The 22363-nt window shown below is 42.7% G+C and overlaps 2 long non-coding RNA genes across 3 annotated transcripts in view; both read right to left on the bottom strand.

Annotated features, from left to right (window-relative positions):
• LOC109249576 (uncharacterized) overlaps nucleotides 1-22363 on the bottom strand; it is a 191563-nt gene that overhangs the window by 65622 nt on the left and 103578 nt on the right. The gene's annotated exons all lie outside the window — the stretch shown is intronic.
• LOC128777708 (uncharacterized) lies at nucleotides 5129-11352 on the bottom strand. The gene is made up of 2 exons (XR_008423032.1): nucleotides 10746-11352; nucleotides 5129-5872 (listed from the first exon to the last, which is right to left on the bottom strand). It is a non-coding gene; the product is annotated as an uncharacterized LOC128777708 (long non-coding RNA).

Below are 22363 nucleotides of genomic sequence, written 5' to 3'. Positions count from 1 at the left end.
ATTTTTTTTTTTTTTTACGACTTATTTATTTACAAGCTCTTAAAATTAGTATTAATATGGCATCTTAATATCTGTAATCCTACTTGGGAGTGTCAGACTTGCTCATTCACTGCATATTTTCTATAAACAGTTCCTTGACTACAATCTTTGAAACCTTCCCACAAAGTAGAAAAGAACTATATTCTTAAAAATAGCATTCTTCTTTTATAGAAAATGTCAATGTTGTAAGTTCTACGTTTTACAAAACAGAAATATGGTTGGAATAGTTTGAGTATGAAATCAATAAAATTTGGAAAATATTTTCAAATTCCAATGGACAGAATTATCTGAGGTTTTCAGGCCTGCTAATCTGATTTTTCTTTTTTTTAGTAAGCTTCATGCCCAGCACAGAGCCAAAGGTGGAGCCCAATGTGGGGCTTGAACTCACAATCTTCAGATCAAGACCTGAGCTGAGATCAAGAGTCAGACTCTTAACCAACTGAGCCATCAAGGCACTCCCATCTGAAATTTTAATACCAAGACTTTACGGTATCTGGCTTAATTCCTTAAGTATTTTTTTTTTTACCTGTTTCTAAAGGCTATTGCAAACCAACACTAATGTGTGATGTAGCTCATTTTTTTTGCAATTTTTTCACTCATTATATAACAAACATATTGTCAGGCTTAAACATCCAGAATTGCTTAAAATTCAAAGAAACCAATTTAAAAATAATTTACAAACATGAATCTAAGTTAGAGAATGTTCAACTTTTAGTTCGATGTGGCTCAGACCTAAATTTAGCAAACTATAAAACAGCATTTCTCACCGGTTCCAAAGATGACCTAGTCCAAGGTTGGCTATCCTTCCAAGGTGATATGCCAAATCTTAAAGTGTTCACTCTTTACTTTAGAAGAGCCTTATTATTATGGCTTGAGGGAGGTTTTCTGTGTTTAAGAAGTTAACTTTTTTTATTAAATTTTTTTAATTACTTATTTTTGAGAGAGATACAGAGGTGAGGGGAAAAGGGGCAGAGAGAGAGGGAGACACAGAATCTGAAGCAGGCTCCAGGCTCTGAGCTGTCAGCACAAAGCCCGACACGGGGCTTGAACCCACAAACCACGAGATCATGACCTGAGTCGAAGCCAGGTGCTTAACGGACTGAGCCACCCAGGCACTCCTGTGTTTATGAACTTCTTAAACACAAAGCAGTGATGGCCCCCTAATTCTGGTGTTCATTTACAAGCTTGCTGTTCATTTACAAAGTCCTTCTACACATATTATCTCATTCATTCTGGAGACAAGGGTATTGTTACTACCTATCTGACACAGATGTGGAACATGAGTTCAAAAAGCTAAGTTATAGGTCACACAGCCAGAAGGATACAGAGTCAGGGTTCAAAGCCACATCTTTTAACTCCAAGATCCAATGTTGCAAAAAGAAGAAAAGATAGTTGGGTCTGGACAGGTATCAGGAGTCAAAGCAGCTGAAGCAGGCAAGCTGTGTTTGTCCCCAGTAAAGTCTGGGTATTGAAATAGTTGGACCTGTTGTTAAGTGAGGTTACAAAGTAGATTCAAGCGAGGAAGAAAGACAAACATCACAACAATATAAATACCAGTAAATGTGAAACAGAAGACTCAATAAATAATAGAGAATCAGAGACCCTCAGAAAAAGAGTAGCAAAAAACAAAGTGGATGACCGAAAGTCCTGGAAAAAAGCACTCAGAAAATTACAGGACACACACACACACACACACACACACACACACACACGGGAGAAGGCCATGTGATTGCCAGCCATCTCTGCAAGGTAGGGAGAGGCACGGAAAGGTTTTCCCTTATAGGTTTCAGAGAGAGTTTGATCCTGCTTACCCCTAGATTCCACACTTCTTGGCTCCTGAACTGTAAGATAATAAATTTATTTGTTTTAAGCAAGCAAGCAAACAAACAACAAACAAATAAAAAAACAGAATTGGGAGAACCAGGGAAAGCAGCAGCAAAAGAGATTCTTCTACTTATTTGTCAAGCCTTCTATTTTAATCTTATTTTATTTTATTTTATTTTATTTTATTTTATGTCAGGCACACCACTAGGTACTGAGAATGCGTTAACAAAATACTATCTTGGCTCTCTACGATTTCATAATATTGTAGGAAAGACAGAATGATGAGCAAGCGATCACCATACAAGGTGATAAATCACAGAGGGAAAGCCATATACAGAGTCCTGTGCAAGTACAGAGAAGAAATGATACAAGGACACAATGACAAGAGATAATCCTGGTAACTGCTTCACAGCCACAAGCTTTCACCTCGTTCTGCGAACATGGAGGTGGCGGCCGGACTGAAGTTTGTAGAGCGACGTGGTTGAGAACTCTTGGCTGGTTTATGGATGAGGAAGGCCCATAGGCTCCTAGTCATACCAACGTTTAACAGCAACCAATCACTAACCAGCTGAGACAGAATAAGTGAGGAAAACACAAAGGTGAGGCTGGGAAATCACGTTGCCGGGAGGGAGGAATGAAGGAGGTCAGATCAATGATGCAAGAAAGTCCCAAAGATGAATTCCCGCCACTTCACAATTTTGCACCAGATCAATTCTGGTGCTAATTAACTAGGGGGATCATACAATACATTGACTACACCGGTTATTGAGAGTCAACGGAAGATCTGTCAATGATTATCCATGGCAATGGGGACGAATGGTTATCTTATATCAGATCTGTGGGAATGTGACCAGGCCATCTTTCTGAACCTCCATTCAAATGGGATAGTAATCTCTACCTGAGAGTTGAGAGCTTTGAATTAAACAACGGAAAAGAAAGGTATGTGAAATTCCTGGTTTGCTGTAGGCAACATATATTATTGATAAATCACTAATTAAAAAAAAAAAAAATCTAGGGTCTCTCCCAACTCCAACTTGGATGCCGCGCCATCAACACTCATTTGCTAGTCAAAAGCAGAGACCACAAGAGCAATTAGGACCTTTAGAAGTTCGGGAAAGGACTTGAGGACTCTGCTGGGTGAGACCATTCTTCATACGCTTCCGCCTGCCAAGGAGGCTGAAACATACCGTCGGTTTCCGAAACACAGAACACTGCAGGCTCTGCCTTGGAAACGGAGGTCATCCTAAGGGAGGCATCTCAGACACAAAGCCAGACAACAGCAGACACACAGGGGAATAGCTTTATGTTCGAATGAAACACCAAGCAATTTATAAGTTCTTAGGTCTGAACATCACAGACAATCCCTTTTTCCACGTCATCTTTTCCTTCGTCTGTGCTTAGTGTTTATAACGGCTATCCAGACACAGGAGATCAACTGTTCCAAATGACCAGATCTCATGTTTGCTTCTCTTTCATTTTACCACAGCCGCCAAGTAAGTGCTGCAAAATTATACCAAGGAGCAGGCAGACAGTTCAGCAAAGCCAGGGAAAAACATTATCTTCACTTTTGTAGGTGACCATCAGGTACCTGGGAGGCCTTCTACAGACGACTAGAAAATGCATCCACACCTCTTTTTTGATCTGATTTACGATTTGCATAGTTCATTTTACCATATGGCTCAAGGTTGAAGGCACAGTGTTGGGGAGAGGACAACAATTAGAGATTATCTCAATCTATGGTGGTCCTAAAACCCCACACTTGCAGCCCAGATGTATCTACAGTGATGTGTATAGGGCTTTTCTCATTGTGTATGCATGACTATTATAGTTTCTGCTACTGAGGATCTCTTGACCTTGACCGTGAATCTCTTTACCGCACAGTGTCTCTGCTTTGCTTCTGCCTAATGAAAACAACATTTTTTTCTGCACTCTAGAACAGGTGCTATAAAGAGGACAGACTTTAAAAACAAAATAAGGGGACTGGGTGGCTCAGCTGGTTAAGTGTCTGACTCTTGATTTCAGCTCAGCTCATGATCTCACGGTTCATGAGTTCGAGCCCTGCGCCAGGATCCCCGCAGACTGCATGGAGCCTGCTTGGGATTCTCTCTCTCTCTCTCTCTCTCTCTCTCTCTCTCTCTCTCCACCCCCCATCTGCCCCTCCCCTGCTCACCCTCTCTCTCTCTCTCAAAATAAATAAATAAAACTTAAACATTTTTTAAATAAATAAAATAAAACAAATTTACAGGAATAGATAATAGTAATGAAAGAGAAGGGAAACCATTTTCAAATCTTGTTTCTTCAATTAAATAGCTATAGGGCCCTGGACAGATAACCTGATTTCTCTGAGCCTTGGATTTCTCATCTATAAAATAAAGATATTGGGCCAACAGACACCTAAAATCCCTCTGGTCCTAGTGTCCCAGGTTTCCATCATTTGAAAGCCCAGCCCCTCAGATAAGCAGAGTGTGGGATAGTAGAATGCATTGCTTACACTCTGCAGACATTTTTTTTAAAAGAAAAGAAAAAGAACACAGATCTTTATTCCTGAGATGACTCGTAGGCCTTTGGGGAGCAGACTTCCTCTCTTATGGAACAAAATGTTTTTTTTTTCCCCTTTTTCTAAGCTTCAGAAAGATGCCATGTGCCTCTCTTGGGTGAGCATTTATTTTCCGGAATTAGAATTGATGTCAATGAAATGAAACATTCATCACAAGTGATAAAGACACAAATGCATTTGTCACAGCCTTAATAACATATGGCTATACTTCAAGCGGCTCTATTAACCCCGCAGTGACTTAGTGCCATTCTGGACCAACCAGAGCAAGTTCTCAAAGCAGCAAGCAGACTTCATCCTCTGGAGGCCGGTTCAATGCAAAAAATAATAATAGAAAGGAGAAAAAACAAAAGTAAGCACACATCACCAGGTAAATGTTTTAAAAACCTCATGAAGAAGAAGAAAGAAGGAAGGAAGGAAGGAAGGAAGGAAGGAAGGAAGGAAGGAGAAAAGGGGTGCCTGGGTCGCTCAGTCGGTTAAGCATCCGACTTCGGCTCAGGTCATGATCTCACGGTTCGCGGGTTCCAGCCACGTGTCGGGCTCTGTGCTGACAGCTCGGAGCCTGGAGCCTGCTTCGGATTCTGTGTCTCCCTCTCTCTCTGCCCCTTCCCCACTCACTCTCTGTCTCTCTCTCACACAGATGAATGGACCACTAAAACAAAACAACAAAAACAAAAACAAAACAAAAACAAAAACAGAAACAAAACCTCATGGGAAAAAAATGTGAAAGATTTTATGCCATGCACAGTTTGAAGAAATATAAACTTTTCATTCTGATATAATAAATATGATTTCAAGTTTTACAAATGTAGAGCATCATTTGCTTGTCGTTTGTTTTTTAGGTTCAGGTATCCAGAGGAGGAGGAAGCCTACAGAGTTCTTCAGTTTGGTCTTTAGTTTCTGAAAATGGCCCAACTTTCTTGAACAGACAGTGCCTTGCTGCTGCTGAGAAGCTGGGGTTCCTGTCCTGGTCCCAGCCTGGGGCTTTTGGAGGTTGGTGGGACAGGGCTGAGGGCCCCGCACTCACTGCTTCAGAGTCAGAAGGTGTTTGGATGCTGCAGGCGGAGGGGCAAAGGCCAGAGCTCACGAAGGCAGGGGCTCTTTGGTCTCCAGCACTTGCTGGGCTCAGTCACTCTCCTCATCAGACTCCGAGTTCCAGAGATGAGTCCTCCAGGCGGTCAAGGGCCGGCGGGAGATGGGACGTGCGAGGAGGAGGCATTCTTGGGGTACAGAATCCTTGACTGCAGGGTCCCACGGCTCTGAGTCAACCACCAGGAAGCTGTGCACGACTACAGCCCGTGCCCCCTTGTAATAATCACAGTGCTCACTGTCTCCCATATGGGCTGCTACATGGGATCCACCCACGCGAGCCGCAAGGCCTTGTGGAAAATGTGGGGGGCGGGCTTGGACCTGAGGGTAAATCAGACTTAGTTTCTGATCTGCAAAGCAGCGTGTCTGAATGGCGAAGAAAGAAAGAAATAAAATTAAAAAATCATATATTCTTTAAGTCACTCCAGATAGGTGGCTATCTGTCCTTTGCTAAAACATCTATTGCCTTAGTAATGCTGGTAATGAGAGAAACAGGCAGACTGACCCTCCCGACTCAGTGGACTCACTTTAGCTGAAGTCCATTTCTGTCCCCAGGGAAGACATAATTGCCAGGGTTTCCATATACACAAAAGACAGTTATTGGTTATGTCCTAGCTTCCTTCATGGCCTTCTACACTCAAGTAGAAATATAGTCACATCCCCCTGCGGGCGGGAGAATTATAGCTTCTGGAAATACTTTCTGTATAAGAACATTCTTAGAAACTTCAGCCTGACTATGGGTAAGAAAGCAAATACATATTCTAATAAAACAGAAGCATGCGACCAAGTTGGCAAAATCATTTTAAGAAGAAAAATTCTGGCTTGGGTTCATCAGTTTCCCTGGATTTTTTTTGTAAAGTTCATGGTGGGTTCTTTGTGCATTGCTACACAGCCCAGGTCCCACCGCCCCCGGGACCATCCATCTGTAGGTCTCTTTCCTTTCCCACTATTGCTATACGGCCAATATTCAAAGGGCAAGAACATTTCATCTGATAAAGATGAAAAGAAGGAGTAAGAAGAAGCTGATGGCCATCCTGACTCTGCTCTCTTATTTCCAAACGTTCCACCACTGTGGTGACCGCTAAAAAGGCCGAGTCTGTGACATCAGTCCCTCAAAAGGAAGGATGGAATAGCCAGGTAAAAAATGACTTCAACATTCCTGCATCACCCCGGTCTACACACAAATCCATGGTTCTCCGCAATCCGTCTGATGCAGAGACGACCCAGGACAGATATGTTTTTTTTTTTTTTTTTTTTAAATTAGAGAAACAGTCCCAAACCTGGCTGCCAAGAAGTGAGCCCTTCCTTTTAGTTAAAAGCAAGTAAGTCAACCTAGCCTTCCCTACAAGGTTGCAAATGGAAGATTTCCAGCCAAGGGAATTCTAAAGCGTCTATCAACCAGGAAGCTGACATTTTCCTAAGCACATACTTGTTGATATTTTTGGATACTGGAAACTTGTGATTACCTGGAAAGGTACAATAATGCCATGTAAAGGTCCTAGGCCCACTGGAAGAAAAGACCATGCAAGGTCTAGAGCTGTGATAGTTTAAGATACTTTCACAGAATATACCCAATTATGTCATCATAAGCCTGCATGGGCACACATCAGAGCCAACATCTTTACATGCCCATCCTGCAAACACATGTTTAACATCTTACTAACGCTCATGAGCAGGAGAATGAAGCCTTTGTGGAACAACAAAAGGATCATACTGCTTCCTTCATACAACACCCACTTTTGTGTAGCCAGACCCTCCAACACCGAAACTTTTAATGAGCCACTTGCCCACAAATTAAAGGGGATTCTGCAATTTCATCACTAGAAAAGAATCTGATTTCAGCGTCACAAGAGTGAATAAAATAGTAATCCTTGTGTTATAAATTATGCATCTTTCATCTCAAAGGACAATAAATAAAGCATCTTTCATCCCTATGAATCCCAAAGCAGTTAACAATTCATAAACTAACACATGGGAATCACTTGATTCATCACTGAAAGACGTCTTGCCCTGGGATGCAGTGTTGTTGTTGTTGTTGTTGTTTTTTTAATAGCACACACAAAACCATATTGAAAGATGAGAACCAAGGAAATACTATACCAATAGCCTAGATTTGAGAGATTTGAGTAAAGGAGATAGAAACTTGATTCAAATTCACTCAGAATAGAAGCTCCCACTGCAACTCAGGAAGATGTTAGTTTCACAACTTCCCTGATCCCGAGGTACAAGCCTTCAGAGTTCTTGCTGGCCTTACAATGGGCTTCTAATCCTCTCACTTGCATTACTACAAAACACATTTTTTGCAGCCAACATGTGGTCACATCATTCACCTATTGGCAAACCTTGTCACTCGTCACTTTCCTTGGTGTAGCAGGAAGCCCAAACGTTTTAAAATGGCATGAAGGATCCTTCACCACCTCGTTATGGATTATTAAAGATCCTCTAAAATCCAGTTGTCCCAACTCACTCGGAGAGAACAAAAAAGAGTTCCTCAAAAGGTAACCAGAGTAATTTGACTGATACGATTAACATCTTTGCAAGCGTTGGAACTGTGGAGGAAGTAGATACTATTTATCCAGACAACCCCATTATTTCAAGGACCACATGAAACCACAGGAAAATTAGATGTCTTTTCCATATTCACGTAACTATGTAGAGACAAAGTTGGAATGATCCTGGAAGAGTTACTGTCAACTGGTGGAAGATTAGGATCCAGATTAAAAATAAGGCGACCGCATACATTCAAACTACGACACATAGGAGAATAAAAGGGACCCACACTAGTGATATTTACACCAAAACAAGAACAAACTGGGACTTATCCAAGGCAAACTGGACTACGGCTCTCCAAGTTAAAAAAAGAAACGGTTAGAATTTCCAAAAGGTTGATCATAAGCAGTTTGATAAATCATATGTAATATATCTACTGCCCTTGTAACAGAGAATCTTCTGGTGGTCAACATCTATTTGGTTGGCCTGCCTTCTCTGGAAGACAGAATGAAACAGCATTGTAGGAGTTTTGACTTTTGAAAAGTCAACTAACACCGTTCTAGAATCAGCATGACAAAATTCTTTCTGGGAGCCTCCCAAGCTCTGGGAGCTGCATTTGATGCCAAGTCTTCTCACTCCAGGGGGATAAGGGGGGCTCCTGAAGAGAGGGACACATTCAGAAAGAGAAGCTCTTCATCTGTGGCATTGAATGGGCCTCTGGATGGGTGCCAAAGGCTCTGAAAAGGGCTGTATTTTCCTTATTCACACATTTCGGATATTACTTCATGAGTGATGACTAGTACCAAAGACCACATTTTCACCCGCCAAATATGGCATCTCCTTAATGAACTAGGCATCCCTACCCATGTGAGATCCTGGAGCTGGTTATGATCAAACAGGAAAAATGACATTTACTGAACTATTAACACCACTATGCAAATACTTGTGGTTTTTTTTTTTTTTTTAAAGACATCTTTTTAAATACACGTTTGAAGCTGAGACCCTATGGTATCAGAATCCAGGGCAACAGGTTAGATCAGCTTCTTGTAAGTGCCTCTTATCATCTTTTCCCCAGTCTGGAGCACTGTCTATGTAATAGTTTGCTTGTTTTTGGCTCCCCACCCCCACCCCCCCCCCCCCCGCCCAAATATCAACCCTGTAAGATCCTTTACACATGTAAGCATTTAATCAATACACAGAGTGATACTTAGAATGTGATCTACAGGCAGTTAAAAAGAGCGGTGTTCCAGACTAGTGAGAACAAATGACTTGTTTCCAGTCCTGGTCTCTGAATACACTGCTCAGAATAGGGTAGGTGTTCAATAAATGCTTGTGGAGTAAGTGTTGAAAGAATGCCTATAAATCTTTCTCTCCTCACAATGACTCAAACATATAAAGTGGAATGGTAGCCTCTGGGCTAGGAAGGTTGGCCTGCGTGCTCTCCCCATGTGCCTGCCTGATTCCAGGTGGTGACATTGTGGGTTGGCTGTGTCTGCTTCAACCTCCAATTCTAAGCTTTCCTAGAGTCTCATTAGATACCTCCTCTTTTCTTCACCCTAAACAGATTCAGGAACAGATGGATATTTCAGGGGGGCAAAAGCACACTCTATGCTTGGTAAAGACATAGCTGGAAAGACAGGCCACGTATCAGGAAAGGCCAGCTGATTCTGAATATTCAACCCTCTCTGGACCTCACTAGCACACCCACCGATGCAGACTCTGAAAAACGCTGGCACTTAAACACCAGGCCTGTCTTTTTAAATGAATCTCAGGCTAGGATCACCTCCTATTCTACGGCACACAGTCATGGTGCACCTGTCCATTCACTAAAAGCTTCTTTGCTCAAGCGAAATAAAACACAGATCCCTAGGAGTACTCAAATTGACCCACTATTACCCACTAGAAGACAAATCAGCATGAGCTTAGGACCACGCAGGTCCTTTCACATCTGGCATTATTTGGGAAAAAGGCGGCCCAGATTTACAAATTTGCCAGATAAATGGTTTAGGAAATGGTAGGCTCTCTATGCAGACCACATGCAAGGGACTGTGTGAACTCCTGATCAGAATTAAATCTGTGCAAGAAGGAGCTAGGGGTCCTGGAAGGTAAATCCTAGAGGATTTAGTTGTAAATCCTCAAGAATTCCTAAAAATGCCGAGAGGAATGCCTGGTTCTCCCACAACACATAAGGATTTGAGCAATTTCTCCATGAATCGCAAAAGAGGTGACTCCCAACTAACACTGGAGGCGAAGCGACAGCGTGGGCTGGATTCCAGAGGTTTTCAACCACCCCACAGCTCTGTCCACGGGTCCTTTTGCCCTTCACATATGTGAAAATGCTCTCCGTAAACTTGCCCGGGATTGAGAAGAAGTTTTAGAATAGCACTTTATAAAGGGCAGGTGGTGTGTTTCGTGTATACCTATATGTACGTAGATGTACACGTGGAAGAAGAAAACTGGCGGGCTTTCTGCGTCCTCTCCTCCTTTCTGCCTGATCACCGCGAATCGGGGCTTTTTCACAGCACAAGCAGCTGGGGAAGGAGAACGTTCGGGGCCAAAGCCGACGTGTTTCCACTCGCCACGCAGGTGAGAAGCAGTTGCACCACCAGCTGCCGGGAGAGTGACTCCGCTTCTCCGCTCGCCCTGCCCCCACAACCACCCCGGGGCCCTTGCCCACACCTCTCCCAGCCCCACTGCAGGGCTTTGTAAAGAACCCGGGAGGCCCCAGCGTTACCTGGCAACCGCGCACCTGTGAGTCAGGTCAGCCAGGCGGTGCTAACCTGTGTGTTCCAGCTTGTGGGCTTCCAGTGTGTTCTTAGGCTCCCTTATTATAGCTCACTCCCCCGGCCCAGGGAAGAGAACAGAAGTGACTGTTTTCCTTCCCGGTTTCCAGGAGACAACAGATCCGCTGATTAGCTCTCCACTGAGGGTTCAAAAAAGTGAAGGGATACAGACCACGGCCTTAACCTTGAACAGGTGGCTTTTCAGAAAGGGTCCAGTTTTATTTGGGGACATATATCTCCACCAGTAAACCAGATCCTTCACTTGGGGAAATTTAAGAACTCTGAAGAGCTATAATAAATGTCTTTAAAGAAGAAAACAAAAGTTATGTAACAATTAGGGCGTTTTGGGTTTTGGTTTTCGGGGTTTGTTTGCTTGTTGCTTTGATCTGTTTCTCTCCAGCGTGCGTCCACCAGGAGGGGCTCCTGGTGTCAAAATTCTGGGAGAAAGTTGATCCAGTGGCTCTGGGCCGGGCCTATCTGCCCGGCTCAGTGAGCAGCGCTGGGGTTGGACCAGCAGGCACCCTCTAGCGAAGCCAGAGGTCCTGTTCCGGGCATGGAGACCTGATGCTGACCTCACTTCCTGTCTGCCGACCTCACTTCCTGTCTGCTGACCTTGCTCCTCAGGGACACGGTTTTCTGGAAACAGATGAACCTCTGTAAGGGCAGAGAACGGGGCTGCAGTGGTGGCTCTGGCTTCCGTTGCCCCAAGGGGGGTAAATCAGGGCGGGGAAGAGCCCAGCCACATGTGGATGTCCGCGTGCTGCTGGGGCAACCCCAGGAAATATTTTGTATACGTTTCTTCAATCCCCCTTAGCGCATTCAGTAAAAGAAATTGTCTTCTCATTTTTCAGTGTACCATACGGCGAGCTTTGTAGTTCCAGGCATGGGGTAGGCTCTAGTGAAATCTGACCTCCCTTGTTCCTGCAGTTTTCTTTCCCGATCTCCCTGCTCCCTCACCTATTTACTCTCCCCTCTCATTCTCCTCACAGGGGACCCGTCATCTTCTCCCACTTCGCTTTGTTCTCTCTCCTCCATCCCATCCATCCTTACTTATCCCATTCTTCAGCCATTGACTGCTTGGCCTGAAAGCAGCCAAGTTAGGTGTTTCAACCTCTGTGAAAGGTGTTCTTGGAATCATCTTGGCATATATAAGAAAGCATAGCTGGCATATCAAGAAAGCCCAATTGCAAAGTAAGCCAGGGGGCCAGTGGTTTCCAAAGACTCCTTTTGGGGCTTAGGCAACCCTCCACTTGGAGGCACAAATGCTGGTTGCTGTTGCTGTCATCAGCCCCATTTTTTTTTTTTTTTAATGTTTATTTTTGAGGCAGAGAGTGCATGTGGGTGGGGAGGAGCAGAGAGAGAGAGGGGCCAGAGGATTCAAAGCAGGCTCGGATATGACAGCAGAGAGCCCCATGCCGGGCTCTAACCCACGAAGCCATGAGCTCATGACCTGAGCCAAGGGACGCTTAACCAGCTGAGCCACCAGGCGCCCCTCATCAGGTCCATTTCTTGCATTGGGGGTGGGAGGGGGGGCTTTCTGAATCACCCTGCTCCCTTAAATCTTTTGATGTTAGGTTTCGTCCCAAAGGGTACTCCTTCCCAGCTATCTTATACATATCACCCTCAGGTTGAATCCCCAGAGGCTTACTTACAAAGGGAGCTACTTACTCCTCAGGGCTCCTTTATCTGAGGGCAATGATGTGGTCAAGGTGACTTTGAAGTTCCTTCCTTTTTTTCCTTCCTGCCTTCTCACAAAGACTCAGGCATTTTCTTCTAGCCAAGAAAAACAAAACCAAACCAAACCAAAACCAAAACCCTGTTATGTTGGTATTGTTGATTTTTCAAATGTGTTACTTTAAAAAAAAATGATAAGTGATAAGGAATGGAATACCAAACAAGCTGTTTTTTAAGAAAACTAAATCACTCCCTTTAGGGGTCTTTTATAATTTACTTTGTTTTCCAACACTGGGATTTTACAAACCTGTTTCAGTCTTGCAATCTTACGTGAAGAAGGAAAAAAATCTCTCCAGCTCTCTTGCTCTCTCTCTCTCTTTTCTGATAGGGTTGATTGTGTTTTGAGTTTTCTTGTTTTAATAAGAAACATTTACATGTTTTATGTCCTGTATATATATAAAAAAGAAATCATTAGCAATGCCCAAAGTTAATAGCCTAAGAATGTATAGCATAATATACTGCAATGTCACTGAGAGAGTGAAAAAGATTTAACATAGGACTCAGGGGGAGAAAGTATAAACTGTGTGAAACTATTACTACTCCAACTAGTTCTAAAAGAGCTCAATGTGAAACCAACCAGAAAATGATCATCCCACAACTATAAATATAAAGCACTAAAAAAGACAAAAGCTCTCCGGCATTGTGAAAAATCCATAAATAAAAAGCACCCCCAAAAGCATTTGCTGGCAAAAGTATTTAGTGTGGCAATAAAAGAGAGTATTTGTTTTCTTTATATTAAGTGATTTTTTATGGAATCTGTACAATTAAACACTGCGTAAGAGCCTAAGAATTAGAGTTTGTGTTTGGCACCTAATTGAGTACAGAGTGAGGAAGATGCAGAATCTGAAGAGGTTATGTGTCTTTACATTGGACAATCAAGGTTACCTGTAATGTCTTGTTAAATAAAAAGCGTTCCATACTGAAAAAAAAAATCCTTTCTTTGAATGCACACGTACACATATATACATATCAATGCACAATCTGAAAGCAGGATTCTTTTTTATGGCTTTGTATTTCGCACACAAATGTGGAAATATAAGCAGGGTGGCATTTCGAGATAGAAATATAAGCAGAGTGGCATTTCCAAAGGTAATTCTAACAGGACACTCTTCATATCAAAAATATTTTAGTTAAGGAATATATTATCTCATTTTATTTTGTTGATATTCATTAGACTACAGAAGAGTGATTTTTTAAGATGGACTTACCTGTTGTCCGTCAAGAGGAAATCACAAAAGTTCTAAGTCCTAAGTCCTAAGCACGTAGGACCAAGAAACAGCAAAGAACCGACTTCACAATTTATACAAAATATCAGCTCGAGTCATCAAGTTTAGGACTTCTGAGTCTCAGCCAAACCTTGCAGATCATGAGGTTGATAACAAACTTAATAAAGACAATAATAAAATAGTTTTATCTTATGTATGTTTTGTATTTTGATGAGATCAAGTAACCAAAGTGTACGGGCCAGGTGCTTCACCCCTCACAGTCACTCTGTAGGACACAGAGGAAACTAGGGGACCTGATGGGCAGGAATGCTGGTAATGAAGACACGGCAGCAGAGGTTGGCATAATATTTGCCTCCACCCCAATATCATTAGCAAAAGATGGCCGAATGCAGCATCAAGGGTGCCATATGCCCCTCCAATGTCTGGACTCCCCTAGAGCCACAAAAGGGAAGCACTACCTCTATTAGTTTGGATCAAATGCATTTTCCGAGAATTGCCTTTAAAAACCTGCTAAATACAGCAATTTCATATGGATTAAAACTAACAGTTTACAGACAGTCCAGAGCTTGATCCATTGAGAATAGTTTGCTTATTGCGAAGGCAAGGTTCTACACTGATTTAGTTCTACTTTTTGTCTCTCTCTCTCTTCTCTCTGAGAGTGAGAACAACTATGGGACTATAAAACTGGTCATCTCAGGGGCGCATGGGTGGCTCAGTCAGTTAAGCATCTGACTTCGGCTCAGGTCATGATCTCACGGTTTGTGGGTTCGAGCCCTGAGCGGGGCTCTGTGCTGACAGAGCCTGGAGCCTGCTTCAGATTCTCTGTCTCCCTCTCTCTCTGCCCCTCCCCAGCTTGTGCTCTGACTCTCTCTCTCTGTCCCTCTCAAATAAACATTAAAAAAAAAAAAAAAAGCTGGTGGTCTCAAAGATTAAATCACAGTGTGTCACTTTAGAGTTTGTATAGAACTTTTATGCATATTAACCTCTGGAATCTTCCCAACAATACTTTTTTAATGTTTATTTATTTATTTTAAGAGAGAGAGAGAGCATGAGTGCGCTGGGGCAGAGAGAGAGGGAGAGAGAGAATCCCAAGCAGGCTCCACGCCATCAGTGCAGAGCCTGATGTGGGGCTTGAACTCATGAACTTGGAGATCATGACCTGAGGTGAAATCAAGAGTCAGACGCTTAACCAACTGAGCCACCCAGGCGCCCGCCAACAATGTTTTGAGAAAGATATTCCTATTACCTTTTTAAAGATAGGGACCCTAAGGCAAAAAGCAGTTCAATGATTTGCCAGAGGTCAGAGAAGTCCTGAGTGGTAAAGCCCGGTTCAGGTTCAAGTCTTCCCTGGCAGATCTAGTGTTCTTCCCTCTATTCCAGTGTCTATCTCAGGAACTAAAAATGTCCTGTAAATAATTACCATGTGGAAAGCGCTGTGATCTATACTGATTCTCCAAAGATGGGGGGGACTCAGGGAAAAGGCAGATTTGAAGCGGATTCCAGGGTTACGAATCTACACAAACAGGGAATTCTTAGGCAGAAGTGGGGTTTGGAGGAAAAGATGGTAAGTGTATTCTTAAGCTCGCTGTCTGAAATTTTGTAAATTATGTAGGTGGCCAGTCAGAGAGCACGGAAGGAGGCCGAGGCTAACACAGGACACTGGATGAGACCGGCCAAGGACAAGACAGACTGGAAAAGGAGAGTGACTAGGATCTCAGGAAAACCTGGAGGCTGGGGGGAAAAACGCCGATATTCAGAAAGAGGGGAAAAGTCAAGTCCCATTTCAAGAAGTGGGAACATTAGCCGTAACACAGAGAAAGATCACTAGTTGCTCGAAGATGAAAGCAAAACAGTGTAGTGAAGGCATGAAGAGATGGTAATGTGGAAGGAAGAAGGGCTGAGACCATGCTTGTTGGGTTATCCCAAAGTTCTCATGAACGATAGAGGAAAGAGGCGGGCGATGTTCACAGAAGTAACATTTGGGGACGGCTACTGTGGGCAGGTCAGAGGAGAGGAATCGGGACGGATCAAGACGACGCTGATGTTCACGGAACACCCAAGTGTGCTCAGACGACTTGAACGTGCAGTGGAAAATCACGGCAGCTGCCAGAATTTCTCCCCAGGGCCCAGAAATAGAAGAATCTGACCAGGTTTAGGGGCTAACAGGAAACACATGCTCTCAAGTCCAAAGAATGAGAGGGATTTTAACATGACATGTGAAGTTAGCCAAAACGGCTAAACATAAATCTAGGCTTATATACGTAAGAGACAATGGGAAGAAGGACAGAAAGATTGCAATAAATATGGACGGCAAATCCGGGAAGTGTGGGGGGCAAGAGGAATGCACGGGGAATACAATCTGTGTGTCGATTTGGTGGCTGGACATAGAAGCTCAAATTCACCGTTGTTTTTTTGTTTGTTACCACTTGCATTTTCATTTTTAACCATTTACTTTACCTGCCTGTCCCGTGAGAATGTCTGTGTTTGCAACCATTTGTCAAAACTTTGTATCTCCGTCCTTTACTCCCCTGGCTCCAGAATGCCCATGTATTGGTTTCCTGTAACAAATTCAAACAGATGGCATGGCTGAAACCACAGAAGCGGATTCTCCCTTTTGGAGGAGTCTCTCCAAAGCAGACTCTCTCCTTTTGGAGGAGTCAGAAATCAAGGGAGCAACAGGGCCACACTCCTGGAGGCTCTAGGGGAGAATCCGACTTTTGCCCCTTTGAGCTTCTGAGGGCCTGCCGGGTGGATGCAACTTTGGAACCACGGTTCAGTCCAATATGTATTTCAACCTACCTTCGATCCACATTTACTCCAACACACACACACACACACACATACACACACACACACACACGACTCCCGTTCACCAACCTTCACTCACAGCACGGATGGTTGACCTCCCCTTTTCTAGGTCTCAAGGTCAATTTTTGGTTTTCATGAGATTTTCAGGCATCCTGAGCAGCTGTGGACATCTCCACTCTCCTTGCTGAACTTCTAGGATTTCCAGTTCCCATTCTTCTCACCATCCTTTTACGGGCTCATCTGCGGGCACAATCTCTTCCCCGATTCACCTCTAAATGGTGGTGCACACCAGAGGACTTCCTCTTCCTTGCTCCCCCTTCACTCTCTGGGTGAAGCTGTCCACTCGCACAGCTTCAGCTCCATCGCTGAGTTCAGTACATCCAATCCAACTCCAGCCCGACTTCTTGCCTGACGCCCACAGCAACACTGGCCAATGGAACTTTCTGCTATCACTCTCTACATCCACCCAGTCTAGCACAGTAGCCACTAACCGTTCACAGCTACTGAGCAACTACATTTTTCATTTGATTTCCTTCTAGTACATTTACATAGCCCCATGTGGTACTGGCTACCTTATCAGATGGTCCAGATCTAACGTCCCCTGTACCTGATGGGCCAATCCTAATGAACTTCTTGCTGTTCACACAACGTGTCTCTCCACCGTGTTGGCAACTATCATCCGGGACTCCACTGTCACCTCCTCTGAAGTCTTCTCAACAACTCAGGTTAAGTGATCTGATTCCACCTTTGTCTTTCCACAACTCATCTTCCATTGTGTTATTATATGATACGATATGTTATAACAAATATATTACATATAATATACATATACATCATTTTTTAGTTTTATATGCTTGCATGATGAACTCCTTGAAGAGAAAGACTTTATGTTACCTTGATTCATTCTGTAGTCTTTATAAAGCCAACACGGGACCTGGTACCTGCTCACTGAGTCAATAAAAAAAAATGAATGACTGGATGTTGCCCAGGGATCACCTTGCATCATTGGAGACAAAGCTGAACAAGGCACAGGATCTAAAATATTAGGAGCTTCTGGCTCCTTTCACCATTCCCCTCGTGAGAATGGCCAAGTCTGGGTAATTCATGAAGGTTTTGCATTCATCAATTGGATGAAAAAAAAACGTGTTTTGTGTTTGTCTTTTTGGGTTGGTTTGGGTTTTTAATGAGCTGCAGTTTCAGGAGCCTTAAAAACTGGAAGTTAGACGGGCTCAACGGGTAAGGGGCATTAAGGAATCTACTCCTGAAATCATCGTTGCACTGTATGCTAACTAACTTGGATGTATATGACAAAATAAAATTAAATTAACAAAAAAACCGGAAGTTAACATGGTTAATTAGGTACGTGAACCATTTGGCTGTCACCCTTCATGCTTAAAGTGCAAATCATTCTAAGCCTGACTCTTCTCTGAAATCTGAAATATGGTGATTTGGAGAATTCCAAATAGTGGTGTATAATTCTTCAGAATTGTAGTTAAAAGGGAAAAAAAGAAGCTGATACTTTTGCGAAAGAGGAAAGGGAGAAAACGCAAAAATCTTCTCTAATTTTGGCTATAGGATGTGCGTGGGTGCATGCATCTGTTAGTGGGGTGAAGGGCAGCGTGTTAGTAAAGGGTTAGGCAGGCATACAGATTTCGGGGAAGGAGACTCACGGAGCCTTTTTCCGATCCTGTGCATTCGAGGCAGACTTCAGCGCCTGTGGCTGCTCTTTTTATGAGAACTGGCACACGTTTAACTGCTATAGCTGTTGGCTTCTAGGCTTAGTGTAACCCACAAAGGAGGCACTCATTCACATTTTAGCTATCATTTCCATCAAACTGTGCAAATTCTAATGGTACCCAATCCAACTGGATAAGGCACAACCAAATAAGTATATCCCCTAAATACTCTAGTACCTAAATACCTGAAGTGTCTAGAAACAGTGGTGGTATATACTGAAAATAAGTACAATAACTGGAAACTTAAAATTTTCCTTCCTAACTATATGGAAAAACCAAATAATCTTTGCACAGAAGGCCGGGAGTAGCAATTCCATTAAGATATTACGTGGGGGGAAAAAAAAACCCTAGTCCCATTTTGTCTATTTCCAGCCCCATTTTGCTCATATTGTAACTTAGAGAATCATTCAGAGAAACAGAGTGGGAGGAAGAATATGAGCTACATTTCGTTAGAACTTCAGATACATTTTTCTTTCCTGTTTTATCTGAGCTTGCAGGCGACATCTTCTTAATGAGGGTCTTCAAATTTCTCTGCCTTTTAGAAATGTCTCCAGTGTGCCCTGGGACAACAGTCTCTGATTTTAGCTTCTAAATACGCTCATAATATAGAGCAATTTTTTTTTCCTTGGCTCTATTCATTGTTTTACCTGCTTTAGAGGGAATTATGGGTTTGATTAATGGGCTGAAAGATTTGGTCCTTTTTAGTTTCCTTATCTCTATTCCTTCCTGATGCACGATGCTTCCAACGGTCTCTGAATACTTGAGAACCATAACTGCAAAGAGGAGTTTAAAATAAGAGTAAAAATAAAAGTGGGATGGTGTATCCATGATCGTGGTATTTGTGGCAACCACTTACACGAAATGTATTCGTACGTATGTGTAGATGCTCAGTCATATACTCATTTATTCATTCGACAGACTATTTGCACCAGGAATGATGCCTGGTACTGGGAGGACTCTGTAATGATTTCAGGCTCTGCTAAATCAAAATGAGGTGGTGACCAACCATTTCACTCGACCTTCAATAGTGCCCACGGATATGACAACGGAAATAGGTATGGGAAGCGAAAGTAGATATAGTAGGGTTTATTTATTCTGTTTTAATTTGGGTCACTATGTTAATCAAGTAGATCATCAGGAGACACCTGTGTTCAGTGAGTTGCTAAAAATGTATGGCACGTGTTTGTAATGAAACAGACTCCCAATCTTGTAATCCACAGGTGCAACACAAATAACCACAAATAATCAGGCAACTAACCCCATCATCACTGGCTGTGCAAGCTTTGAATCAAATGCGTGTATTTATCACCCTAAGTAGCTCTTAAAGATGAAGTAATGCACAGGGGCTTACTCAGGGGCTTGACAAAGAAGGATTATCTAAGAAGACAAAGTATTTCGGTATCAGGAGTCCAGTTAACAAAAGGCTTCAGTGAGAGCTTCACTGTGATTCCTCTAACCAATAGAAATGTGCTATTTTGGGGCGCCTGGGTGGCTCAGTCAGTTAAGCAGCCGACTTCGGCTCAGGTCGTGATCTTGCCGTCCGTGAGTTTGAGCCCCGCCTGGGGCTCTGTGTTGACAGCTCGGAGCCTGGAGCCTGCTTCGGATTCTGTGTCTCCCTCCCTCTGCCCCTCCCCTGCTCGTGCCCTGTCTCTCAATCTCTCAAAAATAAACATTAAAAAGAAAAGAAAAGCAATGTGCTATTTTGGCATGTCCTTCATGTGCATATACAGAACCAGACAGGTGAATTTCTTTATCCTTGGGGTGATCAAGTCACGTGACAGTCTAGCACTAGAATAGCACTAATAGCAACTCTTTGGAAAATAGCGTATTTTTTTTCTCCATTTGGGCAAAATATGCGTAAGTTCACTAAAATAAGCTGGAAAATATTCCTGACTCGTTGAAATGCAATCTGTGAGCTCCAAAAATAAATAAAGATTGCTCCGAAGAAGTCTAGAACATGATATGATGCAAAGCAATGGTAACAGATTAAGTGCTGTCATGCTCCCAAAGATCTGAATCAGCCTGTTCTGCCTGGTTAACATGAAAATAAGATGTGCACAGAGATCTTAAAGTATAACTTTTCTCACAGGTCCTCAGACCTGGAATTTTAAACATGCATTTGCGGAAACATAAGCAGTGGTCATAAACGTGTGTGTGTGTGTGTGTGTGTGTGTGTGTATTCACTCTAAAATGTAACATAAACACAGACTAATATTTCATCTTTATGGAAAAAGGTAAATATTCTGTTTAATTGTAGAATGAAATGAATACGCTCTACTCAATCATACATACACACAAGGTAGGTATATACACACAAGTTTGCGTTCCCTGTCCTCCCCCCACCAACATCTCATTTGATCCTTAATAAAGAAAAATGAGAGCACAAACACTGGTTGGGAAATTGATTACAAAGCAAAACCTTGAGGTGACGCAGCCAGGGAAGACCTGAGTGTTTTTTGCAGGAAGTACGAGGCTGTTCACGTTTCTGCCCCAAAGAGGAGCCGTTGGTAGATCAATTTCAATCAAAAAGTTCCTCACACCGAAAGGGCATGTTTTATCCATGGCTATAGAACTCATAGCGCTTAGAATCCAGAGAGCTGGAGCAGAGGGCCTCATCACGCACTGAGAGAACAGTGCAATTTCCATGGTGATTAAGTACTTCCTGGAAAAGGGTTTTATCAGATGGCCCCGAAAGAGGAAAATGCCATCCAAAACATGTTAACAATGGACTGTGAGCAGACACAAAAGCTGAGCCTTGCAATTTTGCGGAAATAGTAATAAAATGTCCGATAGAAGGAGTATAACCATCTCGGCACATGATCGGATCGAGCCAGAACAGCATGAGGGCATGCGGTGCCAAGTGAAAAGAAACCGGACTGATGGCACCAATTCCTCACCCTTTCCTTTATCATTCCTTCTTGCCATGGGGACTGCATTTCCTTCCCTGCACCCACAGAAAGAAGCAGAAGGTACTTCCTCATTTGGGGTTTGATCGTGGGACCTGCTTTTACCGATGGAATGTTAATGGAAGTGATAGGATCAAAGGCTTTTAAAAAGGTTTCAGTGGTCGGGCTGTCTTTTTGCATTTCTGCCACTGTTAAGAGAACTAATAAAATAAAGTACTTGCCCAAGCTAACCACTGACTCCACCTAGAGCGTAAGAGACAATGGGAGCCGATATCTGTGACAGAAGCCAAACCCTGTCTACCCTCCGCTGGGGACAAGGAAAGTTTATTTTGTAAGTCGCTTAGACTGCTGTGGTTATTTCTTATGCAGCAATAGCTAACTGACAGAGAGTAATTCCATTCAAGTATGGGAAGAAATTTCCTTTCTTTCCTGGAAATAAGAAGCTACTAAAAGACATTCAGGTTACAGATGAGGAAGATAGAATCATTAACACCTTTTTCAAAAAAAGAGTTTCAGGGATGGCAAAGATATGTGCTGGAGCCTCAATTAGCCTCTAGAAGAAACAAACCAGCTGATCTTTGTTCCCTCTTTCTTATTTGATCCCAAACAAAAAATCATAGAAAACAGAAATTCTACCTGATTAAAAACAGACTCTCTGGCAGTTTCCTGAAATAGGTAAGAAATGCTTCCTTTATGCCAACCTATTCTACCATGTTATAGAGAGTTCATCCAGTACTTGGCTAAAGGCATGTGATTTAATTGGTCCTCATTAACTTGAACCCAGTTTCTCAGAACAAACCTTCTCTCAATAAGTTGAAAGACAGGGAAACATATCAAAACTAAAAAAATCTTTTAACCCGAACATTGAGCTAAATTAAGAGTTTTTATTTTATTAAATTATACATTGGTGAGAACCAAGAAACTGTCAAAGAATATTTGCATGAATTTGCTTCTATTTGCAAATAATGAGCACAGTTGTTTTGGTTCTTACTCTGGTGTCGGACAGATAGAGGTACGGATCTCAGCTCTGACGCTTAATAGCTATGTGACCTTTCGAAGGAAGTCAGATTCTGAGCCCTGATTGCCTCTGAAGTAAGAAAATTATACACATAGTAAGTGTCTAACACTACCACTATCATCATCAATATCATCATCATTCTCAAAATCATGGCCA

This window comes from Panthera pardus, unplaced genomic scaffold, assembly GCF_024362965.1.
Source record: "Panthera pardus isolate Hobbes unplaced genomic scaffold, ASM2436296v1 HiC_scaffold_17, whole genome shotgun sequence".
NCBI lineage: Eukaryota > Metazoa > Chordata > Mammalia > Carnivora > Felidae > Panthera > Panthera pardus.
This window is presented reverse-complemented; position numbering and strand designations above follow the sequence as displayed.